At 46.9% G+C, this 24123-nt stretch overlaps 1 protein-coding gene across 3 annotated transcripts in view; it reads right to left on the reverse strand.

Moving 5' to 3' along the window:
- AP1G1 (adaptor related protein complex 1 subunit gamma 1) overlaps nucleotides 1-24123 on the reverse strand; it is a 1918561-nt gene that overhangs the window by 1257802 nt on the left and 636636 nt on the right. The window lies entirely within an intron of this gene.

Consider the following 24123-nt stretch of genomic DNA (forward strand, 5'->3'; position numbering starts at 1 on the left):
AGATCAAGTGAATTGTTGCATATGAAACAAACATTAATCTGCCAAAGTATTGCTGCTAGCGAAAAACTAGATATGTGCGTGATGAAAATCAGTTACATGCTGCACATATAGTGTAAAATAGTAACCCCATCTCTACATCCTTAAATGCTTGAACAGGTTTTTAATAAATTCTGTGGAGGCAAACAAAAAAATAAGTAACAAGGCATACTCCTTTATGTACCCCCGTCATAATGTATGATGTTACTGTGTACCATCATATTCGGTTTAAACCACTTTATCTAGCTTACATGAGGCAAGGTGGTAGACTATGCTGTGCATGTCAAAGTATAGCAACGCCTTATCGCCCCCCTGGTATTTCCCATCTACGGGGCAGATGGAATTGGAAGCTGCCGTGGCGTTTATCACAACAGCAGCCTCTGCGCACACAACAAACTGCATATCCCATCCGCCCTGGTGTTCATTGACTGCGTCAAACGCTATGCGCTGTGCGTTCCATGCCTCACCCGGAAGTTCAGTATATAGCCTGCTCCGTGAGTTACAGCGGTGCTCCTAAACCGTTGTTTGTTTTTTGCACGGTGCAGTTGCTCTGCGGAACCCGATTACTTGTCATTCCTGGCTTTTTGGACTTTGACCCATGGTTATGCTGTCGGATTTGGCTCCTCTTAAGCCCTCTTCCGTTCCAGACAGACGGCTCCCCTTGGATTGTTTACCCGGCCCCCTTCAACCCTGCTAACGCCTACCGGTAACTCTTTTGTCTCTGCCCTTTGATGTCGGTTGTATCAGCCCCTTTCCCTGCGTTAGTCTCCTGCTGGCTGAAGCTCCCTCAACCGTTGTGTCTCCCGCTTCTTTTTCCTTTTCGCCCATACTTGCTTGCTTCCACTGCCCCATCTGCCTTCCTCATCTTCCGGGACGCTACGCTGCACTTTGATGCGGTCGCTGCCTTGGATTTGTTTGAATCTGGTATATTACACTAGGACGCTTTGCTGACTACCATCAATACTTCATCCCATTTTCCTTTCTCCTCTCTTCCTGAACTGCTCCTGCTGCTGGGATACCTCTTTGCATCTGGACCTTGGTGACTTGTGTGTTTCCCCTTAGTTGCGCCCTTGTGCCGCCCGGGTCAGGGTCTCTCTTTGGAACTCACCCTTGGATCTACATTCCATACCCTGAATGCTCCTACTGGACACCACCTGCACCTACTATCAGCCTTGGCTTTACTTTACAGCATTTATATAGCGCGGCCATAAGCCCGAAGGCGTTAGGGCGCAAACAGTACGAACGACATACAGCAAAAATGGTCCCTAACTAACAGCACGGCAGCATGCCCGTATCTTTTTGAAGATTAAGTACATAACCAGGTTTTCAGTTTTTTCTTGAAGCAAGTAAGCGACACTAGGCCCAGGAGATCTGGAACCAGTGAATTCCAGGCTTCAGGGACTGTGTTAGGGAGAATTCTCAAAAATGTGTTAATTCCCTCCACCTAAGAGACCCCCAGCAACTTTGCTGGATTTTGAGGACTTGATTTTTTTAACCTGGAGAGAGTGACCCTTTTTCCCACTCATGTATTATAATGTGATTTTATACACTTTCTTTTTGGTTATGGGGTCTAACCAACTCTATAGGCATTATCTTTTACAATTGTGTCACAAAGCACCTTCAGTGCAGTGCCACAGGGAAGTCTTCCAGATTTCCCACGGTTTAAATACCTTCTCTGGGATCAACTACTGTTTCCCAGAGCAGTAAAGTGAAATTGACTTTACTTAGCATTGTACTTGCTAGACCCAGCATACCCGATCTTAAAATAGAGTGCTGAGGGGTTACTTAGTACCCCGTGTCTAAATGCTCATGTAACATTTTTTATGTTACCCTTTCCTCAATTGACCTGGTGGCAGTGGTTTAATTTTGAACTACCTAGGTTTGCATTTACCGCAACCGTTCGCGGACCCCGGTAACTGCGGGAGCCATCTTTTTCAAAATGGCATCCAGCCATCTTTGCTAAAAATGGTGCCCCGTCTCTTTTTTCACCGGGTCTGTGTTGGAAGGTCCTTCTAGAGAATTTCTCTGAGCACCAAACCAGGTTTGGTGTCTTTGTTCATTTTGCCTTTGCCGGGGATTCCGAGAGAAATCCGCCTCTGGCTCCAGAGAGTCTGGGGTAGGCAGGAGTGAGGGAGGTGCCCGAAACTCCCTGTACTTGGTCTCCTAGGAGACACAAATGCACTCTGTGGGGATTGGCTAGCTGACGGTCCGGCAAGGACAGCCACCCTGCTGGGGGAGTGACAGCTAGGCTGGAATGAATGGGAGAGAACTGAATAAAAGGGGAGTCTTTCGGCTTGAAAGGCAGAGTCGACCACTGGACGAAGGAACCGAAGAAGAGCTTAAAGAGGACGCCTGCTGTAACTCCTGGACCGTTGGTTTGCCCGGTGAAGCCCTGCTGCAGTGACTACTTTCCAAGTTCGCATCGACAGAGAAGCCCTGCAAGGACGACTTCTCCCTTTGATTTGGTGGGACCAATCAACTCTAAAGTAAGCCACCTGGACACCCATCTTGGAGCTGGTTGAATTCCCTCAGAGTTGCTGCAGGAAACCGTAGAGCCAGGGAGAGGGACACCAGATTGTGTGTGTTGCTTGTAAGCTGGCCTAAAGCTTTTGGAAGATCCTCCGGACTCCCACGAAGCAGGACTGACCAAGCCTGACCCCCACCTCAGTCGAGTGCGGGACCTCAGATGTGAAGAAAGTCCACCATGACAGCCAGGAACTGCGCTTATTGCTATTTGATGTACTGCAAGGAGCTGAAACGTGAAACAGCCACTGAAGGTAAGGTTTGCCGGTTGCCAGTTCAGTGCAGGAGTCCCCCCCCGACGTCCTCATCTTTTCCCAAAGACTGAGGCCCAGGAACAGTGAGATATGCAGAGCTGCACAGGAACAGAAGTCTTCAGCTGCACCTTTTCCACTTTACCAAGGTACTTTAAAACAAGTCTACGAGAACTTACCTCTTACTGTGGAAGTGCTTGTAACTTCTGCAACTCACAAGTCTAATCGGCTTGTGGCCCTACATTTGATTCTTCTTTTTATCAAAGACTCCTAAGAACTTGTGCAAAGACTTTCATTTACTTACCTTAAGTGCTGCATCCTAGCCAAAGACTAATGCCAATTGACTTTGGCTTAGCCTATTTGAATTGAATGACTCGTCAAAGTGCTATCTGAAAGTACTTGCCCTGCTTATGAATATTTGTAATTTCTTGTGTTCTAATAACCTTTGCCTTTTACCAACTTTTTTAAGAGTGTTAGATATTAATGTCCCCAGTACCCTTTTAACTGAATTCACCTGTGGGTGTAGGTTGTGTCTGTGGTCCATCCCAAAAGGGTCTTGTCTGATTCACAGTGTACAGTACTGAAGTATGTTTGTGTTACTATTCTATTGCTCCCTTCTGAAGAAGGCTTTATAACTGATTACTGATTAATGATTGTTTATGCAAGAAACCTTGAGTGTAAGAGTTTTTTTTTTTTTTTTAAACTTCTTTTTATTAACTTGACAGCACAACAAAGAAAAAACAGAGGGAGCCACATGGCACCAGTGCAGAAAGCACGCAATGAGAATTTTAGGCAATACAATTTGTATCAAAATATGACGTTTTGGAAGAATGCAGAGTACAAGTTATTAACACATACATTTTAACATGACAACCACTATGGGGGACCGCCTGGGGAGGCAGTGGCGGAAGTTGATGGTGAGGCCAGGGCAGAGATATAGTCTCGAAATCTCGGCCAGACATCCCTCGGCCTGGAGCGGGAACACTGCATCGCACTCCAGGATTGCTCAGTGTCGTGAGCCCATGTGACCGAACCAAGCCATTGTGTATAGGTAGGCGCTCTAGGGCGGAGCCAACATAATAATATACAGCGAACTGCCAGCAGCATACAGAGACCTGCCAGTTTCTTAGAATCTCGAGGCAACTGAGGGAAGTCATGGAAAAACCAATGCAGTGGGGTAGGGGTTATCGGGTGTTCCCGAATGTCAGACAATGTAGAGCAAATATCTAGCCAATATTGGGATAACCGGGGGCAGAGCCACAACATGTGCATGTAGAAAGCTTGGTCTGCGCCACACCTGGGACAAGAGGGGGGGTTAGCGTCGGACATACGATGAAGTCTCATAGGTGTATAATGATACCTGTGCAGGATTTTGAACTGGATGAGTTTGAATTTAGTATTGTAGGAAACCTTGTGGGTGCGGGTGCACATCCGAGCCCACCTCTCATCAGTGATCTCTGAGCCAAGATCCCTCTTCCATTTGCGTCGAAGCTCGGTGAAGTGGGGGGCCGCTCTGGACTGTAGTAAGGCGTAGAGCCTCGACACTTTGCCTCTGAAGTAAAGATAGGAGCAGAGCTCCTCTACTATCGGTTCATCAGGGGGCAAGGCAGGGAAATCTCAGTATCTGGCTTTAAGGTGTCCGTGGAGTGACGAGTACTGTAGCCACACCGAGGGTCGGCGCCTGTGTAAGGGGGGGGAAGGTCAGACCATTCTATAAAGTTCCCCTGCTCAAAGGCATCGCGCAGAGTCAGGAAGCCTGCAGTAGCCCAGCGGGTGACCACTAAAAGTGGAACGTGCGGGACACCGGGCAGGAAGTTCCACAGCGGGAGATCCCCGTGGAACGGACAGGGAGTGTCAACCATGGACCAGAATTTGGACAAGGCCAGGGATGTGCTGGTCACTGGATTCGCAGAGTTCGGATCAGGGAGGATCGGTTGGAGGATCAGGGAGCCAATCACACGGTCACAGACAGTTTCTCGAGGCGAACATGTTGGGGGGGGGGTCAACAGTATTGAACCAAAATGCCGCAAACTGTGATTGGGCCACCACCCAGTATCTGACAAAATCGGGTGCGCTAAAACCACCCAACGCCTTAGGGGCGGATAGTGTGGAGAATTGCGGATAGTGTGGAGAATTTGAGGCGGACAGCCCCGGAGTGCCACAGGAAGGTGTTACATATGCTGCGAAGCATTCGAAAAAAATTGTCCCCTGGCCAAAGAGGCAGATTAGTAAATCGGTACAGTAATTGGGGCAATACAATAATTTTGAGTATACCAATCCTGCCTGCAAGCGAGAGGGGAAGTTTAGTCCAGCTGGCGGCCTTAGCCTGCAGGGTAGTTAGATATGTGTGGAAGTTATCATCGCGCAGCTGAGGTGTGTGCCGGGAGACCACCACCCCCAAGTAGGTGAAGCTATTAGGATACCAGTTGAACCCATGTAGCTCGGGGGGAGCCTGTGTGGCGTCTGTGAGCGGAAACAATACAGATTTAGAACAGGTAATCCTCAGACCGGATATGTCACCGAAACGGGCCACATCCTTCAGTATGGGCAGAAGGTTGACTACAGGGGATCGAACATACAGCAGGGTATCGTCAGCGTAGAGGGAGATTATGTCGGTCTGGCCAGATGTGCGCAACCCTCTGTGCGAGTGCGACTGTCTAATCATGTCAGCAAAGGGCTCCATGGCAATAGCAAAGATAAGCGGGGAGAAGGGGCATCCCTGGCGTGTTCCTCTAAAAATCTGGAGGGGGGAAGAGCACCTATCTTCTGTGCGGACTTTGGCAGACGGGGCGGTGTAAAGGAGCTTTATCCAGGTGCAGAAATTGGGACCGAAGTTACATTTCTCAAGAACACACCATAGGTATCTGCATGAGACTGAATCAAAAGCTTTTTGCATGTCCAATGCAGCCGCCACTGCCTGAGTGGTAGGGTCGATCCTGGTGATTACATTGAAAAGTCTCCTCAAATTCAGGGAAGTGGACCTGCCGGGGACGAAGCCGGCTTGATCCGGATGGATAATGTGGGACATGTACGGGGCTAAGCGGTTAGCAAGTACTTTGGCAAATATTTTAATGTCACTATTGATCAGAGAAAGGGGACGGTATGAGCTGCACTGCGTAGGGTCTTTTCCTGATTTAAGGAGCACTGTAATCAATGCCTCCCGGAGGGACGGTGGAAGTGTGCCCCCGTCACATGATTCTTCCCAAAGCATCAGTAGGTGCGGCGCCAATTGGGCCTTGAATAGCTTATAGAAGTCCATCGGGATCCCATCGGGGCCAGGGGCTTTACCGGATGCCAGTGACTCAATGGCCTCCACAATTTCCTCTAGGGCGAAAGGCCTCTCGAGGGAGGCGCTAGCGTCGTCCGACAAGACTGACAGAGGAAGACTCTCCAAAAAGGAGTTGATGTCGGAGACCTGGGAACTGTCTACCTCCGAGTACAGGGACGTGTAGAATGCGAGGAACTCAGAATTGATGTCCTGAGGGGAGGTGGCAAGTGTGCCATCTGGTCTAGAATGGCAGGGATATGGGGGGCCCCAAACTCGCGGCGCAGCAGTCTAGCCAGCATTCTGCCGGGCCGTTCACCCTCGCCGTATTTCCTCGCTGATTGAGGGGAATCTAGGAACCTGACCTCGCGCTCAGCAAGACCACGAAACCTGTCCAACTCAGAGCCCAGGAGCGCTAGTGTGGCCGGGGAATGGTCCTCCGCGTATTGGGATTCATAGACGGACAGGGCCGATTCGCTGGCAGCGATATCGGCACGGAAGTCCCTAAGTATGTCACTGCACTTGGAGATGGCAAACCCTCTAGTGTGTGCTTTAAAGGCCTCCCAAAGCACCGCGTGTGTTGGGACAGAAAGTAAGTTAAACTCGAAATATTCCTCGATGGAGGTCTCAAGCTCAGACACAAAAACTTGGTCAAGGAGCGAGTGGGGGCTCAGCCTCCACTGTCTAGTTTTATTGGCATCTAATCCCCAGTTCAAAGAGATTAGTACAGGTGAATGGTCCGATAGCGTCCTGGGAAGAATGGCTAAGTGGGTAATGCATCTAACGAGTATATCTGTGACGAGCCACCTATCTATCCTGGAGTGGGAATCATGCACTGAGGAGTAGAAGGAGTATGTACGGTCATCAGGATACATCAGGCGCCAGGCGTCCACCAATACCAAGTGGGGGAGTGAGGTAAGGATAGAGTATGCTGCCCTAGAAAGTTGGCGGGGACGAGAACCCGATCTATCCAGGTTGACATCTAGTATCGTGTTGAAGTCACCGCCCCATAGAATGGGAATTAGGGGGTAGCTCTCGAGTAGAGTGGCCAGGTGAAGGTAGAAGTCAGGGTTGTCAATGTTGGGACCATATATGTTCAGAATGGCTATCTCCTGTTGCTGTAATATACCGGTGATGAGCACAAACCTACCGAGTGGGTCTATGTGGGAGTGCTGACACGTAAACTTCAGGCTTTTATGTATTAAGGTGAGGGTGCCATGGCTCTGGGTGGAATAATTAGTATAATACCTCTGGGGGCCCCATTGCCTGGCAAAACGCTCACAGTGCTCCGAGCGAGCGTGGGTTTCCTGTAGGCATAGGATCTTCACTCCGTGGCGTTCAGCGTGAAGCTGAATCTGACTCATCTTTTTATGGTTGCCCAGTCCCCTGACGTTCCAACTCATAAAGGTCAGAGTTGTATCAGCCATATTTGAAGGGGTGATGATGGAATAGATAAGAGTGGATTCCAGTAAGGTGAACGGCGTGTACCCATGAGTATGCGGCCCTCCGACCATATGTGTGAATTGATTGCACGTGGTGTCTGCGGTGCCTCTGAAGGCTGTCAAGACTTTTACAAACCATAACATTCCCAATTTACCCCCCACCCACATCCCTCCCCCAATCAGAGGGACGAGACCCAAACACAACCACAACAAACGTAAACTTTTAGGCATCAACGCCTGGGGGTCTGCTTGCGGCCGGGCAATGGCGCGCCGGACTGGGAGAGCGTAAGGAGAGTTATGCTACGTAGTAGGATTAGGCAGGGCGTTTAGAGTGCATGCGAGTTACCTCGGGACCAAATCTGTGAGAGAGTGGGCCCAACGGAGATTAAGGTGCAGCGGTGTGATAAGACGCGGTAGCAACATAGTTGGGTGCGTATTTAGCTAGAAGGGACCTGGGTCCCGCGGTCAAATCGAGCAAAGTGACTGGGATGAAATGTCGGGTGACTCCGGGAAGGGACCCTTGAGAAATGGTCATTACAGTCAGCGGTACAACAGCAGGGTGCGAAATACACCCACACAGATAGGAGATGAAGCAACATCAGCAACATGAACTACAATTAAGTACCATGAATAGGGGGCAATCGCGGGGGGGGGAGGAGGGGGGGGAAGCGCCGTGGCGGCCCACGACCCGCGGCCCAGTTACAACAGCAATCATTGAGAAACCATACAACCCATATCAACATTGTCTACATCAACCAGGAAAGTGTGCATCTATAAATTTCGAGGCTTCTTCGGGGATAGTGAAAAAGTGTGTTTGATCAGAGTGTACAATCCTCAGTTTGGCGGGAAAGAGCATGGAGTACTTGACCCCTAGGTCCCGGAGTCTCTTTTTCACCGCGAGGAAGGTCTTACGTTCCTGCTGCACAGCCACAGAGTAATCCGGATACAAGTGTATCCTCGCCGCCCCAAGATGAAGCTCACCCTTGGCCCTGGCCGCACGGAGCAGGGCGTCGCGGTCACGGAAATTGAGGATTCTGGCAATGATAGGGCGGGGTGGGGCACCCGGCCTGGGTCTCGCGGTGAGCTCGCTCCACTGCAAATTGTGCGGAAAGCTTGGGGCTATCCAGGAGGGTCAAAAGGGTGCGCTCCACGTAGTCCTCCATGGGCTCCCCGATATCGTCCTCCAGAATGCCAACAATGCGGGGGTTATTCCGCATGGAGCGGGATTCAAGGTCGTCATTTTTTTTTTCGACCATAGAGACCCGGCTGGTCAGGGTGGTCACAGCTGTGCGAAGGGAGACCAGGTCATCCTCTGCGGTGCCGACCCTTGTCTCGATCTCAGCGACCCTGCTGTCTGTTCTTTCGATATGGGCCTTTATGGATGAGATGGTCCCATTCATATCGTCCAGCTTAGTGTGGAGCGCGTTAAAACCCTCTCGCATGTTTTCCATCATTTTCTGCGAGTCGTCTGAGGTAGAGGGAGTTGCGATGACTGGCGACTCCTCCGGGGGGTCAGTTAGCGGCTTGGTGGGAGTTTTAGCAATCATATTTAGCGAGGCCTGCCTCTTGTTAGACCCGGCTCCTTTGGTCATGGTGATAGAACGCGTCCGGCGTCCAGGATCAGGTGCAGGTATGGCAGGAGGCCTTCCGATCGACGGTCCGCAGGACGCCCAGGTGGGGAGGAGGGAAGGTGTGGAGAGCAGCTGACGAGGCTGGGGGAGACACCAGGGGTCCCCAACAGAACACACAGAGCGAGACCGCCGGGCACAAGGACCAGAGGGGTAGGCCAGAAGTGAGGTTGCCAGAGATGTGTAGGGGCAGCTCCGTAGTTGTAGGGGGCGAGGACCCCTCCTCCAGGAGCACTCCGGGGTTATTGGCGGACCGCTAGCAGAAGCCTGGGAGCGGTGTAAGAGTTTATTTTAACACCTGTAACTGTGAATCTTTGTGCAACTCCACTACTGCTCACATTTCCTCTCTTGAGATAAGCCTGGCTGCTCAACACACTACCAAAACTGTGTAGTACAAGCTTACACCAAAGGCTGGGTTGACTATACCTGTAGTCATAGTTGCTTGTAGTGTTCCCAGAGGGTACTGCATTCAAACTTTGCCTAACAGGCTGCTATAGAGAATGCTGCATTTTACATCTTCTTGGTCTTGCTTCTAGGTATAGTCATTAAGTTCTGTGAGATGGATCGAAGGGGACGACTGTTTGTCTTATTAGAGGTGAGGTCTTGTAGATACTTGGGCATTAAGCCAATTCTGCATTTCAAGGTCATCGTCAGAAGCAGATAGTGGATTCAAGAAGCTACTGGAAGCAAGTGTAACTACCTTCTTGCAAGCGATACATGATCGCCCGCGGGATAGTCCAGCCACTATTCTTACAGCACCATTTGGAGCCTATTAGTGGCGGCTTTGCTAATCCCCACCAAAAGGCTACCACAGTAGACTAACTTAGACAGCATCATAGCTCTAGCTATAGTTTCGGCATTAGCCTGTGAGATGTAAGGTAAGAGCAGTTTAATAAAGTAAACTGCCGAGGAGTCTAGGCTCCCCACGTGAGATTTCATATCCAAATGCTGATCCAGCACCATACCAAGGGTTTTTACCTTCTTCTGTGGCGTAATGATCACCTCTCCTAGATGGAATTGATTATATAATGGCCCAAGCTTTGAGATCGTATCTGCATGATTTTTCCATCGCGGAAAAGTCTGCGAAGGAAAAGTTTGCAAAAGGTTTGTACTTTTCCCATGCGAACATACATTAAAAACCCCTTCAAACCCACACCCCCAACATACTTACCTTTGAAGACGCACTGTGTCCCAGCAGCGCCAGTCCTTTCACTTCCGTGATCAGGAACCGGCGCCGCAGGTTCCTTTTCTTTTTTATTGTGCAGCTGCAGGGGTTTCCCCCGCAACACTTGGTTCTCAGTGATTGCATCGAATGGAAAAGTTTTGAAAAAAATGCATCGAAAAAATGCTTTAAAAAAAAAAAAGGGGGGGGGCCCAACCCCTGTTTTTTTACCCCTTAAACCCCATTATATTAAAAACAAAAAAAAAAAAACTTTCCCTACAATAAAAATGCATTTTTTCGATGCATTTTATTTCGATACTTTTGCATTCGAAACTATGTATTCGAAGCAATGCCTGGATACCCCGCTCACTATACTATACCTTTTTATTTTTCATTTTTTTTTTCCTCTGGTGTGCTGCAGGGGTGTCCCCCGTAACACCCTGCTCACTATACTGTATAGCATGGCGAGCGGGGTGTTGCAGAGGACACCCCCTCATCATCAAGTGTGACCCCACTGAAACACCTAAACACATACCACGAAAGGTTCAAACTTTTGGTAGTTAGAACTTTTCGTGGTGTTTTTTAGGTCTTTTGGTGGGGTCAAACTTTTATATTCGGTAATTTCGTACAATACCTTGAGATCATTGATTGCGTACCAACTATCATTAGTTCTGTTTTTTCCCTATTAAGGGCGGGATTGTTCTTGACCATCCATTTTTCTACTAAAGAGTAGACTCTATTAAGTTTGTCCTCATCAAGAGAGTGGGAGCCCGCAATAGAGATGATACATTGAGTGTCGTCTGAGTAGTTGACAAACAACACCCCCTCCTGTTCCAATGTGTCGAAAAATGGGGTCATGAAGAGGTTATATATACATAGAGGGACAGACCGGCCCCCTGAGGGACTCTGTACGACACTAGTACAGGATTGTCCACTGCCTCATCAATAAAGACACGCCCAACTATTTTTTAGGAAAAGTAGTCCATTGAGCCGCCTCCGGGGAGATGCTGCTTGCATCACTGCAAGTAGTTTTACTGCTTCACCTAACAGGTCAACAGGTAACAGTTGGGTGTTACTGGTGGAAACACAAAAGGACATACCTGAAGTCATATTCATTGTTTGTGTTTGTTCTTTCTTTCCTACAGCTCTGCTGTTGCTCCTGCCTTTTCACTCAAGCCCCTAGCCTGACAAGTGTTTTACTACACTGCAGGCTGCACTCTTGGGGGGGAAAAGTCTCCCATTCGTCTGTCGAAAGAGGCCCCAGTTGCCCGTACAAACTGGGGCTCTTCACCTGTAGTTAATACCTACCGGGAAGGTCCACGACACGTAACACCCATCCTGAAAAAACGCTCTCCTTCATTGTTCACGCGTATATCCTATTTGGTTAAGCTAAGCATGATCAATGCTCTCGCTTTCCTGCAAAAAAATGGAATTAGCTGGCGAAAGTTATATTACAAGGACTCTTGCCTGCCTCAGAGCGGGTGCAAATCTTTAGGGAGTATATTCACCTTGGAGAAATGTATTACGCTATGCTGTCTTCACTCTTACCACTAACTAGCACGGTATAGTGCAGCTGGCATCAAAGGTCAAATAATGAGAGCGTGTTCTCTGCCCAACATAATGTTGCAAAGTGTGACCTTGCCAGGTTGGGACCACCCCCTTGCCTTTAAAACTCTCGTATTCATGTGCATATAAGAGACTGGGGCATAGGTGGGGAGAGGGGGGTTCACTAGCGCAGAAGTCTTGTGTTGTCAATGATTATGTGTCTGCTACTGCTTTGCTAATAAAGTGTTAATCAAATCCACCAGGATCGTGAGTGGTCTATTTTTCCACATCAATCTGGTGCCTTAGACATCCGTTTCCCACTGCTCAAGCGCTGGAGATGTGTGCTGGGGCGCCAGACAGGGATTTCCGCTAGGAACTACAGTTCCAAGGACTCCAGGAGGCTGCACACGCAGCACATACGCACAGCAGAGGTTAAGGAGCAGGTCCTGCTCATGTCAGGTGCTGATAATGTTCCTGATGAGGCACGGGCAGGACGCTGTGTAAAGCGGGTAATCCTGGTACCAGTGCGGCGGCGGTGAGGTTGCTGAGGCCAGTCTCATCTTCACATGCGGTCAGCGCAAACTTCTCCTGATAGAGCTCCATGTAAACCAGAGAGCGCAGCCGGCATTCTGGAGGCTGCACGTGAAGCAGGAAGGCTTTGGTACCCAGCGGCAATTTGGTAGATTACGCTCAAGTTCATCTGTTCGGGGCACCCCAGGCCTGAGATAAGTGTTTAACATCTTTTGCATTACACATGGTTTTGGTGTTTGTAGCATTCACTCGTGTGAGCATATTTGATCCCGTGAAGTAACCGGAATTCATGCACTATTGAATGCTTCTCAGAGACTCAATTTTCATTTATGTATGCATGGGTAAAGTGAGCTCTGTGTAAACAGGGAACGTGAGCTTAGAGCTTGATGTCATCTCTACAGAATTGCTCCAGCATGGGGAAGCGTGGTTTCTGTGAAGTGTCTACTGTGTTTCGTTTGCGGCTCATGTGCTTACTGTTTGTGGCTTTGCTCACAGCACCTCATGCAATCATTCAATGTATCAATCGTTTGACTTTCATGTGCTGAGAAGCTGAGAGTGTTACTTGTTAAAGCTGCTCCTGCCACTTTAAGGAAAAGGAAAACCTACTTCAACTGACAGCAGGCGCAGAGCGCATGCGCAGGGTCCCAAGACAACTCCAGTCACTGACCAGTCAGCCGACAGTAGACAAGTGCGAATGGGGGCACTCCTTGGAGACTCTGTCCCACTCCCCCCGCCAAATTGAGGAACGAACGAAGTGTGGGGAAGACATCTGCAGGAGGACTTATGACCAGGAAGTTGACTAAACGTGGCAATTTGGACGAGCCTAACTCAGGAAGTGACAGCAGGGATCGAGCGCATAGCTTGCGCAGCTGGCAACAACCAAACCAACATTCGACACGGCCGGTGAGAGATCTATCAAGTAAGTCAGGGGCCGGGAGCCACTCTGATCCACCGAATGAGGTAGTAATTATCCAGTAACAAATCAACCAAACTTGAACACTAGGTTTCCCAGTGCGCTATCCCCACCAGCCATACTGTCTCTGCCACCGTCTCCCACTTACATATCCATGGCCAGGCCCCAGCTAGTCTCCCCTTCGGAGACACTGGGGAAACCGATTAACTCCAACACTTTGAGAACAAATACGGCGACCAGGACCCCACCCTCACCGGCTCTTCAGAACACCGCCACTGACTAAGAGCTGAGTGGGGATGGAGTCTCTCAAACGAAGAACAAAACAAGGCCGGACAAACATCCCGTCGCATTTAGTGGGCCACTAACCATAACCTCCCCACTCCAGGCCGTGAGATGGGTCAAACACCAAAGAACAACGCGTACCTGGAGCAAAGGAAAAATAGATCAGACTTACTAGACAGGAGTGAGATAAACGCCCCCACAGTAGAAGAGGAGGAACTGAGACAGGGAACTAGTAGAGAGTTTACTGGCTAACAACACCCTCGAGGGCCAAACCAACCACCTACCATTAATTATTCAGTGAGGCCAGAACCCCGGCACAAAAAAGGCCAGGGCTTAACTCATCAACCAGGCAGGAGGCAAAACAGCCCCCCGGAGCAATCAAATTATTTTTTTTTTAATAAGAATGCAGAAGCCTTAACAAAGGCAACACTTACTCTATATACCCGGGCTATTGATACACCACCTCAAGTAGAGACAATGAAAACAAACTCACTACCAAAGATCACAAGGACGAAGGATATCACACAAGCGACCGATGGACCACACCAACTTGATGGTGGGGTGGAGAGGGCCGGCCGGGCCGGACCTACAGAAGTCGACCTAGGGGACTTAAACACAGGTGAAAATGCTGACCCAAACCAGAGTAATGTGACCTTGAGACCTGGTACAACTCACAAGGTCACAGCTAAACAACCATCCCAAAATCCAGAGGCTTCCGCCTATGCGTTGGGGTCAAAGACCAGCAGAATAGCATCAGAACTTAACACCTTACATAATAAAACCTGTGCAAAGAAAGCAGTTCACACCCCTGCAGTAACTGAAGACTCAATGAGGGCCTACTCACTGCACAAACCACGAGACTCTGCTGAAGAACCAGAAATCAACCAAACGGGAAGAAAAGAGGGCAACCACCAAAGAAAATCTGGCCAAGACCTCTTCAAATGTCTGTGATAACTATTGCTATGGCCCCATTCACAAACTTTATGAGGACAAACGAAACTTGGAAGGAACAATCCACTCTACTGGCAATGCTTCACTCAAGGATGATTTCTATCGAGGGCTTTATTACAGAAGGTGAACCTCTGGGAAAACCACATTTAGATGGAAGCCTTTTGATAAATGGCTATTGCTGCTGTTCGATTAATCCACCCTCAGCCACACAAAGAACATCTAAAAGGAACCCGATGCAGTTAAACTCCACAAGTCGAAACGAGACAGTTGAGGTTAGCCAAATGGATCTAGCTGACAAGGAGTCACAAAACTTAATCTTGGTCTCAACGACCCTAATGATCAGCATGCCTTAGCATTGACTAACTCCCTAACAGAATTAGGCTTTACGCAAAGGGTTAATCATCCCACCCACTCCAAAGGTAGAACTCTTGACTGGGTAGCCGACCTCAATTGCGAGACAATAATAACGTCCATTGAACCCTACACTTGGACAGACCATCACTTATTGACCTTCACTATCCAAGATAGCCCGGTGTAGGTCGAAATGACCACAAAAAAAAGGTTGAAATGACCAAAAGTTCTAAAAATGCTACCACCAAAGGATCGAACACCAAAAGTTCGATCCTCTGGTGGTAGCATTAAAAAAAAACAAACACGGGCTGCGGGGGTGTCCACCGCATTGCCCCGTTCACTATACTTTATGGTATTGCGAGCGGGGGCTGCGGGGGCCACCCCCGCAACCGTCCGTTTAAAAAAATACAAAAAAAGAAAAGAAAAGGACCCTGCAGCATATTATATATATATATATATATATATAGCCAATATTCCCATTTCATGACCACCCTCCTTTGGGATAACACGGAATACACATGGCTAACTCCCAAGTGCACAAAGAAGCAACACGGCGGGCACAAGCCCTTACACTTTTTAATGAAAAATTAAAATTAACTAAAAAAGACACATCTACTGCTACAGTGCCGAAAAATGATAGCGAGATCGGCCTACTTAAGGAACTGGAACAACTGCAACGAAAAGAAGTGAGCAAGTGGTGGGAGGAACATTCATTAAAGAACTATATAGAGGTGGGTAGAATACCCCGAGGGTTGAGAATCCTCACCATCCCATCATTTGAAGAACAAAATCCACTCATGCTTGAAGAATGGAGGGATGCCACCAACGGCTGTTCAAGAACTTTTTTATTGCTGTTAATTAAGTATGCAGGAAGTGACCGTACCACACTATTGGAAAAAATAACTGAAGTAGAAGGCAAATTGAAACTACACACAGAAACGGATGAGGGGAGAAAACTGAAGAGCATTATGGAGAAAAACTTAACAGAATTCGAGGAAGAAATTCAACAAAGAAAACAAAGAAAGTTTCTACGTGACAAAGGGGACTATGAAACTGGCAGGGTATATACCTTTGCAAAAAGGTTCGATCAACTAAGACAGGCATCGCAAAAAAAGTCTCCACCAGCGATTGAAGAATGCGTAGCCAGCACTAGTGAAATTTCATCATTATCTGAATCAGATTTGACAGGGAGTGATTCAGAGGAACCACAAATCCGCCTAAATTTTTTAGACGAAATGCGCTTACTGCGCCAAGATGGAAAAAAGAACAAACAAAAAAGAGGTGGAAATGCAAATCGAGGCAAAGGAAGAGGCGGCCGAAACAAGAGAGGAGGGGACAAAGGAGCAGGAGGGTCCCCGAACAATATCCAGGCCAGATCTCTGCGCTCTGGCAAATAAATAGTAATGCCGAATCAAATGAGGGGATGTTCAAAATAATCAATCTGTCCAAACACACCCTCACCGATACCCAACACAAGGTTCTCAGTTTAGGTCTTAATTATTGTCCAAATGCAAAAAACGATTACGTAGAAACAAGAATCGATTTAGACCATTTCATCCGCAAAGTGCGGCTCAAGAAATTTTTTGCAACAAATAGTTGGCACCCACGTAAAAAAGAGGCTCAAACAGGAAGAACTAATATTGAAATCAGAGAATTGGACATTTTGACAGATCTTATGGAACTGGAAAGTGGCACAGATACGGAAACAGCGGCAGGACCGGTAGATCTCACAGACACAGGTATCCAAACAGACTGGAGGGCCAAAAGCAGTCTTAAATTGAAATCAAAATTCAATCCAACATCAAATGTTAGCAGCAATATCGATGTGTTTCAAAGTCTAGTAATTGAGGACTTAAAAAAGTTACGCAGAAGAACAAAAAAGTCAACATTCAAAGACAATCTAACTCCGAATGAGAGACAAGCACTGCAAGAACTCCAGGAGCTAAGCAATTGTATAATTAAACCATCGGATAAAGGGCGCAACATAGTCTTACTGAATAGAGATGATTACATCAAAGAGGCATATAAGCAATTAAACGATATAAGCTGCTACACTAAACTAAAGGCCAATCCTATGGCAGAGTTGGAAAAGACGGTGAAAACAATTTTGGATAAATGGGAAGAAAGAGGCATAATATCCGAAGACACAGCAAAATTTCTGTGGATCAGGCATGCAATAACACCAACTATATACTTTCTTCCAAAAATTCACAAAAATTTGAAGAAACCCCCAGGAAGACCTATAGTCTGTCTTATAGGATCTGCATTGGAAAATGTGTCCAAGTATATAGATGAAGTACTGTTTCCATTTGTCTCCGCCCTCCCGTCATATATCAAAGACACCAAAGATTTTCTTTGTAAAATTGAAGACATTCCTTGGGAGAAGGAGTACCTTATAGCGACGATGGATGTGGTTTCATTATACACATCCATCGGACATGAGGATGGCAAAAAAGCGTGTCAACACTATTTGAACTCAAAATCATTAAATTTTCTGGAGCATACTAAGATGGTGATGGAAATGATCAATCTTTGTTTGACGAACAATGTCTTCCTCTTTAATGATGAATTCTTTAGACAAGTGCAAGGAACCGCAATGGGCACAACTTTCGCTCCCTCGTACGCCAATTTGATGATGGGAGCATGGGAGGAACAAGAGGTCTGGGCAGAGACGAATCAGGAATTTACTCAGAATGTGGTCTTATGGCTTAGATACATTGACGACTTGTTCATAATCTGGAAAGGTACTGCAAAAGGTTGGTTGGATTTTGTTGAAAGACTGAATGAAAATTCTAAAAATCTAAGATTCACCGAAACCCACAGCAGGACATTTATTACCTTCCTAGACGTGAATGTAAGAATAGTGAACAACAAAATCACATGTGAACTACATAGAAAAAAAGTGGGTTCCAATACCCCATTACACGCACAAAGTGGACACCCCAAGAGTTTGATCTGGAGTGTCCCCTATGGGGAATTTGTACGACTTAGAAGGAACAATACCACCTTAGAAGTATATGACAGAGAGAGTAAAATCACAGCAGCTGGTTTTCAACGTCAAATGTATCCTAAACAAGTCATAGAAAGGGCTTTTCTGAAAGCTAGACAACTAGAAAGACAAACTCTACTAACAAGTAGTCATAGCAAAAAAGAAAAAACAGAAGAAGAGAAGAATAACACGAGAATCATCCTCACTTTTGACAGCGAAGCCAAATCTATAAGACACATCTTGCAAAAATACTGGAACATTCTCTTAGCTGACCCAGACCTCGCCAAAAGTCTTCATAAACACCCACAGATAAGTTTCAGGAGAAACAGATCTTTCAAAGATATTCTGGTCCAGAGCTTCATGTCCAAAGATGAATCCAAAAGACAAATTAATTGGCTAACTGTAAAAAAGAAGGGGTTTCATAAATGCACAAGATGTAACATCTGTAGGTATGCAACAAACTGCGAAACATTCATACATCCGATAACAGATCAAAAAACATGGATCACACAATGGATAACATGCGAATCAGACCATGTGGTGTATGTGTTAACGTGCCCTTGCCAGAAATGGTATATTGGCAGCACAAAATGTAAGCTGAAAATTCGCATCCAACAACATGTGCGTGCAATCCTGCATAAGGATGCCAATTACCCCATGGCCAAACACTTTTCTGACTGTCATCAAAGCAACATTGATCAATTGGGTTTCTTTGGAATACACAAAATAGAAATGGGTCCCAGAGGAGGAGACAAAGAGAAACTCCTAAGACAAAAAGAAACTCGTTGCATCCTAGATTTTGAAAGTAAACAACCTAACGGACACAACATCGATGAAGAGTTGTATACTTTTCTGGGGTGCTAAATTAGATTTCTGATAAACTCCCATGTTTTACCATCACACTACAAGTGAAGAGGCGTATAATGTTTAGAGCTAATGCATTGTAGAGTTTTCCCCCCCCCCCCCTTTTTTTCTCCTGAGTAAACTTCTGACTCCCCAACATTAGAACTAAAATGTCAGCAAGAGCAAACGTAGATGTAGTAATTAGAAGAGTATTAATTCTAAAAATGTTTTAATTGAGTTATGGTTTTAATAGTTTTTAATTTTATAATGCTTTTTAGGTGATTGTTTCTTAGTTTTGCACTGATGCCTAACATATAATATACAATAGGTTTCGGAAAGAGGGGTCACAACAAGGGACCATATAAAACATGTAATGAATTGGGCTTCATGCAGTAGAAGATAGGGAGTATGGGAGCTTAATAACGTTGAGGGCCTTCTGAGATAGGGATGGCACTATGATGATAATGTCGCGCACTATGCACTTTATAAGCATTCAGTCATTGGAAGAAACGAGACTGAGTCATAATGATGAATTAAAGACAATCCTTTGCTGTTTAAGCACAATGCACTTGTAAGAAAAAATCGGATTGATCCGAGAGAAGGTATAATTCTATGGTTTTAGGTTGTTGGCACTATACACCTTATGTTTTTTAAGGGTTGCCCGGTATTAACTGGATAATAAAGGGACGTTAAGGAGCACTAAGCATCCCAATAATTTTAGAATACTGCTGCCAATGCACTAAGCACTTTATTTAGCAAAAAACAATCGCCCAAATATATGGGGGTTTGGTTATTTGTTTCCGCATGATATAGTTAGCCAACCCGTAAACAAGAAAAACTGTCTTACAGACATTTGTTCAGCCTCTGTTTTTAGACATAATAGACAAACTATGCCTCAACTCCCACCAAATATTGCAAAAGACAAATAAAACTCGAAGGTACCCACGTTTATCTACAATATGCCATGTGTATTTAGAAATGGATTGAAATTTTGTACCATATAGATCACGAAATGGCATATGTAAAAGGTGGCAATTGCTGGGTATTCGGGAAAAACACAGGGCCAATATGGCCGACATATAAACTGTGTGTTCGAATCAACTTTAGCAATAAGTCCCTTTTTTGTGTTTATATCCAAACTGTGTGGGTAGTCTCTCTTTCATGTTTCCTCTTTTAAATGTTTGGCTGACAATGAGGCAAACTGTTGTGAACAAGCGGCGAGTTGGCCGCGGAACGCGTGAACGCCTCAGCAAATTATTTGTTGCACTTGGGAGGACCCATGTATTTTGGTCGTTTGAATTTTAAAGGATTACCATGTGTTTGGTGAAGATTACAATTTTCCCTGTTAAAAAATAAAGGAAGGTTATTTTGGAAAACGAAGTGTGGACTTGGACGTAAACATTTTTTCCAATTTGGATTTGATTGGTGCCTTACCAACACTGTGGAGAGTGCAGCTCAAACTTTCTGGCATGAGAATGGCAGCATCTTGAACATATATATATATATATATATATATATGGGATACATTACTCACCGTAATCGTATTTCTGATGCTTGTATCTGCTTAGATTCACATGCTGTGCATAGGCCGACATCTAGTGGAAGCTGCGGAGTATTACAGTTTGTTTTTCGAAGTCGAAAAATGGGCGTCGACACAGGGCGTGCCAGTAATACTATCCCTAGTGTGACGTCCCCTGTACCCATGATCCCTCACGCGTCTAGGATCCCCAGATTGTGTTTTTCCTGACATGAGGTAGCATGAGGAGTAGCGTGAGTACAGATAGTCCAAGCAGATAGACAGAAAGGTAAGACTACAAGCAACCATGCGCCTTCTCTCGGAGGGGAGGAAAGGTGGGTCGCATGTGAATCTAAGCAGATACAAGCATCAGAAATACGATTACGGTGAGTAATGTATCCCTTCTGAGGCTTGTGGAATCTGCTTAGATCACATGCTGTGCATAGATTAGCGAGCAGTACCTGAAGAAGGAGGTGGGATGTGAGAAGGGTCATGAGCAAATAAGTGTCTTAGAACCGCTTGTCCCACTTGTGTATCTGCTTTGGAATGGGTGTCATTGCAGTAATGCTGAGTAAAAGTGTGAATAGAGCTCCAAGTAGCTGCTTTGCAAATGGTGTCAAGGGGAACATTTGCAATGAAAGCCAGAGTGGCCCCAATGCCTCTGGTAGAGTGGGCCCTTGGCGTAAAAGGCAGAGTTTTTTCAGAAAGAGAGTAACACAGCTGTATACAGTTGATAATCCACTTTGAGATAGCGCCCTTAGAGACGCGATCCCCCTCTCTGCCTGTAGCTACGGAGACAAACAGTTGATCTGTTTTCCTTAGCGGTCTGGTTTTATTTACATAGTATAAGACCGCCCTACGCACATCTAGGGTGTGTAGTTTCACGTCAGCTGAGCTTTGTGGGTTTTGGAAGAAAGCCGGAAGCTCGATGGACTGGTTTACATGGAACTTGGATATGAATTTTGGTGAGAATCTAGGGTGTGTGCGTAAAACCAGTTTGTCCTTGTGGATAGTAAAGAAAGGATCTTGCACTGACAGAGCCTGAATTTCACTGACCCTTCTTATGGAGGTAATGGCTACTAAGAAGGCCGTTTTATAAGTCAGGTGTTTGAGACTACTTTTATGCATGGGTTCGAAGGGGGGCCCCATGAGCTTAGATAGCACCACATTGAGATCCCATCCTGGCGGTGGGTTCGAGATAGGAGGGTGAAGTCTCTTTACTCCTTCCATGAAGGCTTTAACCACTGGTACTTTCCACCACGAAACCTTGTTATGGGATGTGGTGTAGGCTGAGAGGGCTGCCAGGTGTACTTTCAGAGAGTTAAAAACCAACCCTGCATCCAGCAGGTGGAGCATGTATGTTACAACGTTGGAAGGAGTGCAATCAACCGGGTTGATTTGTTTACTCTGGCACCAGATAACGAATCTTTTCCACTTGTCAAAGTAACAGTGCCTTGTATTTGGTTTCCTGGACTCTTTTAGAATGTCCATACACCTCTGTGGTAATTTGAGATGTCCAAACTCTATGACTTCAGGAGCCATGCTGCTAGGTTCATAGAGTTGGGTTCCTGATGCACTGTTTGACCTTGTTGCTGGGACAGAAGGTTGTACCAGGCTGGGAGTCTGATGGGCTCGCATACCGCCATCCTGCGTAGGTGTGGAAACCATGGTTGTCTCGCCCACATGGGAGCAACTAGGATGAGCGTCATCGATTCCTTGTTCATCTTGTACACCACCTTCCTGATGAGAGGAGTTGGTGGGAAAGCGTACGCAAACATCCCTGACCAGTTCATCCACAGGGCATTCCCCTGGGAGTCCGGTTGTGGGAACCTGGATGCAAATCCTGGGCATTGTTTGTTTTCGCTTGTGGCGAATAGGTCTATAGTGGGGAAACCCCACTGAGAGAAGAGATCTTCTACTACGTCTTTGTGAAGGACCCATTCGTGTTCTTCTGGGAGGGAGTCTCTGCTTAGAGCATCCGCTAGGGAATTGAGCTCCCCTGGAACATGTTGCGATGACAGGAAGATGTTCCGTCTGAGTGCCCATATCCATATTTTCTGGGCAAGCTTGGACAGATTTGGCGAACGAGTCCCTCCTTGCTTGTTCAGATAGAACATGGCTGTCGTGCTGTCCGTCCTGATCTGCACCGACAAGTTTAGTAGATGGGGCTCGCACGCCTGCAGCGCTCGGAATACTGCCAGAAGCTCTAGCAGATTGATGTGGTTCTTGGCTACTGAGTGAGACCAGAGACCCTGAGCTGTGTGGTGGAGATGGTGAGCTCCCCACCCCGTCAGGCATGCATCTGTCGTCACCACTGCCTGTACTTCGGGATCGTAAAAGGGTTTCCCCTTTGCGAGATTCTCTCTTGTCCACCAGTGTAGGTTCTGTACGAGTGTTGGCGAAACGACCACTAGATCGTCCCACTGACCACTTGCCTGAGACCACTGTTTCGCCAACCATTCCTGCATGGGACGCATGCGCAGACGCGCGTGGGGGACCAGGTAAATGCATGACGCCATCATGCCGAGTAACCGCATAGCTTTGCGTACTGTTATCTGTTGACCTGACTGATAATGCGGAATTTGCAGAAGTATGTTCCGAATTCTTTCTTCCGAAGGGAAGGTCAATCCTTTCTGAGTATCTAGGATAGCTCCTAGAAACTGTTTTGAGGTGCTTGGCACCAGACTTGACTTTTTCTCGTTGATGGAGAAGCCTAATTCGTGGAGGAGGTCGATGGTCCTCTGAATGTTTGATCTGCAGATTCCTGGGGTTTCCCCCGTTATGAGCCAGTCGTCCAGATAAGGGTACACTGGGATTGCCTCCCTGCGTAGGTGTGCAGCTGCCACCGCCAGTACCTTGGTGAATACCCTTGGTGCAGAAGCTATCCCGAAGGGCAGTACCTTGAATTGGTAGTGGCGACTGTCCACCTTGAAGCGCAAGTATTTTCTGTGCGCCGGGAGCATGGAAATATGAAAATAGGCATCTTTCATATCCAAGGTTGCCATGTAATCCCCCTTTTTTAGGAGTGGGATTACCTCTTGTAGTGTGGTCATACGGAATTTTTGGGGCTTGACATACTTGTTGGCAGGCCGTAAGTCCAAAACTGGACGCATTGTTAAATCTTTCTTTGGCACAAGGAAGTAAGTTGAATAGATACCCTTGTTTACCTGGTGTCCCGGGACGAGTTCTATCGCGTCCTTTTCTAGCAGAATGGCGATCTCCTCGAGGAGGATCTTCTGATGTTGTAAAGAGTGGACTTTTTGTCTTGGAGGATGGTTTAGGGGACGTTGCAGTAGTTCTATGCAGTACCCATTGGATACTGTTGACAGCACCCATCTGTCGGATGTTATCCCTTCCCATGCCTGGGTGAAACTTGATATTCGTCCCCCTACTGGGGTTGCATGGGAAGGGACCCTGAACTGAGCGTCACTGCTTTGGTGGAGGCGTGCCTCCTCCTTTACTGGGGCTGCCTCTGCCTCTACCACGTCCTCTTTTACTACCCCTACCATACGCCTGGGTAGACTGTTGTGAGCTGGTGTTCCACTGTGTACCCTGGGTGTGGGAGTAGCTATTTCCTCTATTGGAATTTTGGCCGCGGGGGCGACGAAAATTGCCATTCCCTCTTTGGTTAGGTGGTTTGGTAGTTAACTGGCCAAGGGATTTGAGGGTGTCGAATTCTTCCTTAGCGTTTTTTAGAGCGTCCTCGACTGCCTTCCCAAACAGGAGATCACTTTCCACTGGTTTGTCTAAGAGCGCAGCTTGTGTTTCTGCTTTGAATCCCGACTGCCTCAACCAAGCATGCCTTTTAATGACAGTCCCCTCTGCTATAAGTCTACCCGCATTGTCAGCGGCGTCCAGAGTTGCTTTTACAGTGCAGCCTGACACGTTCCTTCCT

Source organism: Ambystoma mexicanum, chromosome 1q, assembly GCF_040938575.1.
Source record: "Ambystoma mexicanum isolate Mex_15411 chromosome 1q, UKY_AmexF1_1, whole genome shotgun sequence".
NCBI lineage: Eukaryota > Metazoa > Chordata > Amphibia > Caudata > Ambystomatidae > Ambystoma > Ambystoma mexicanum.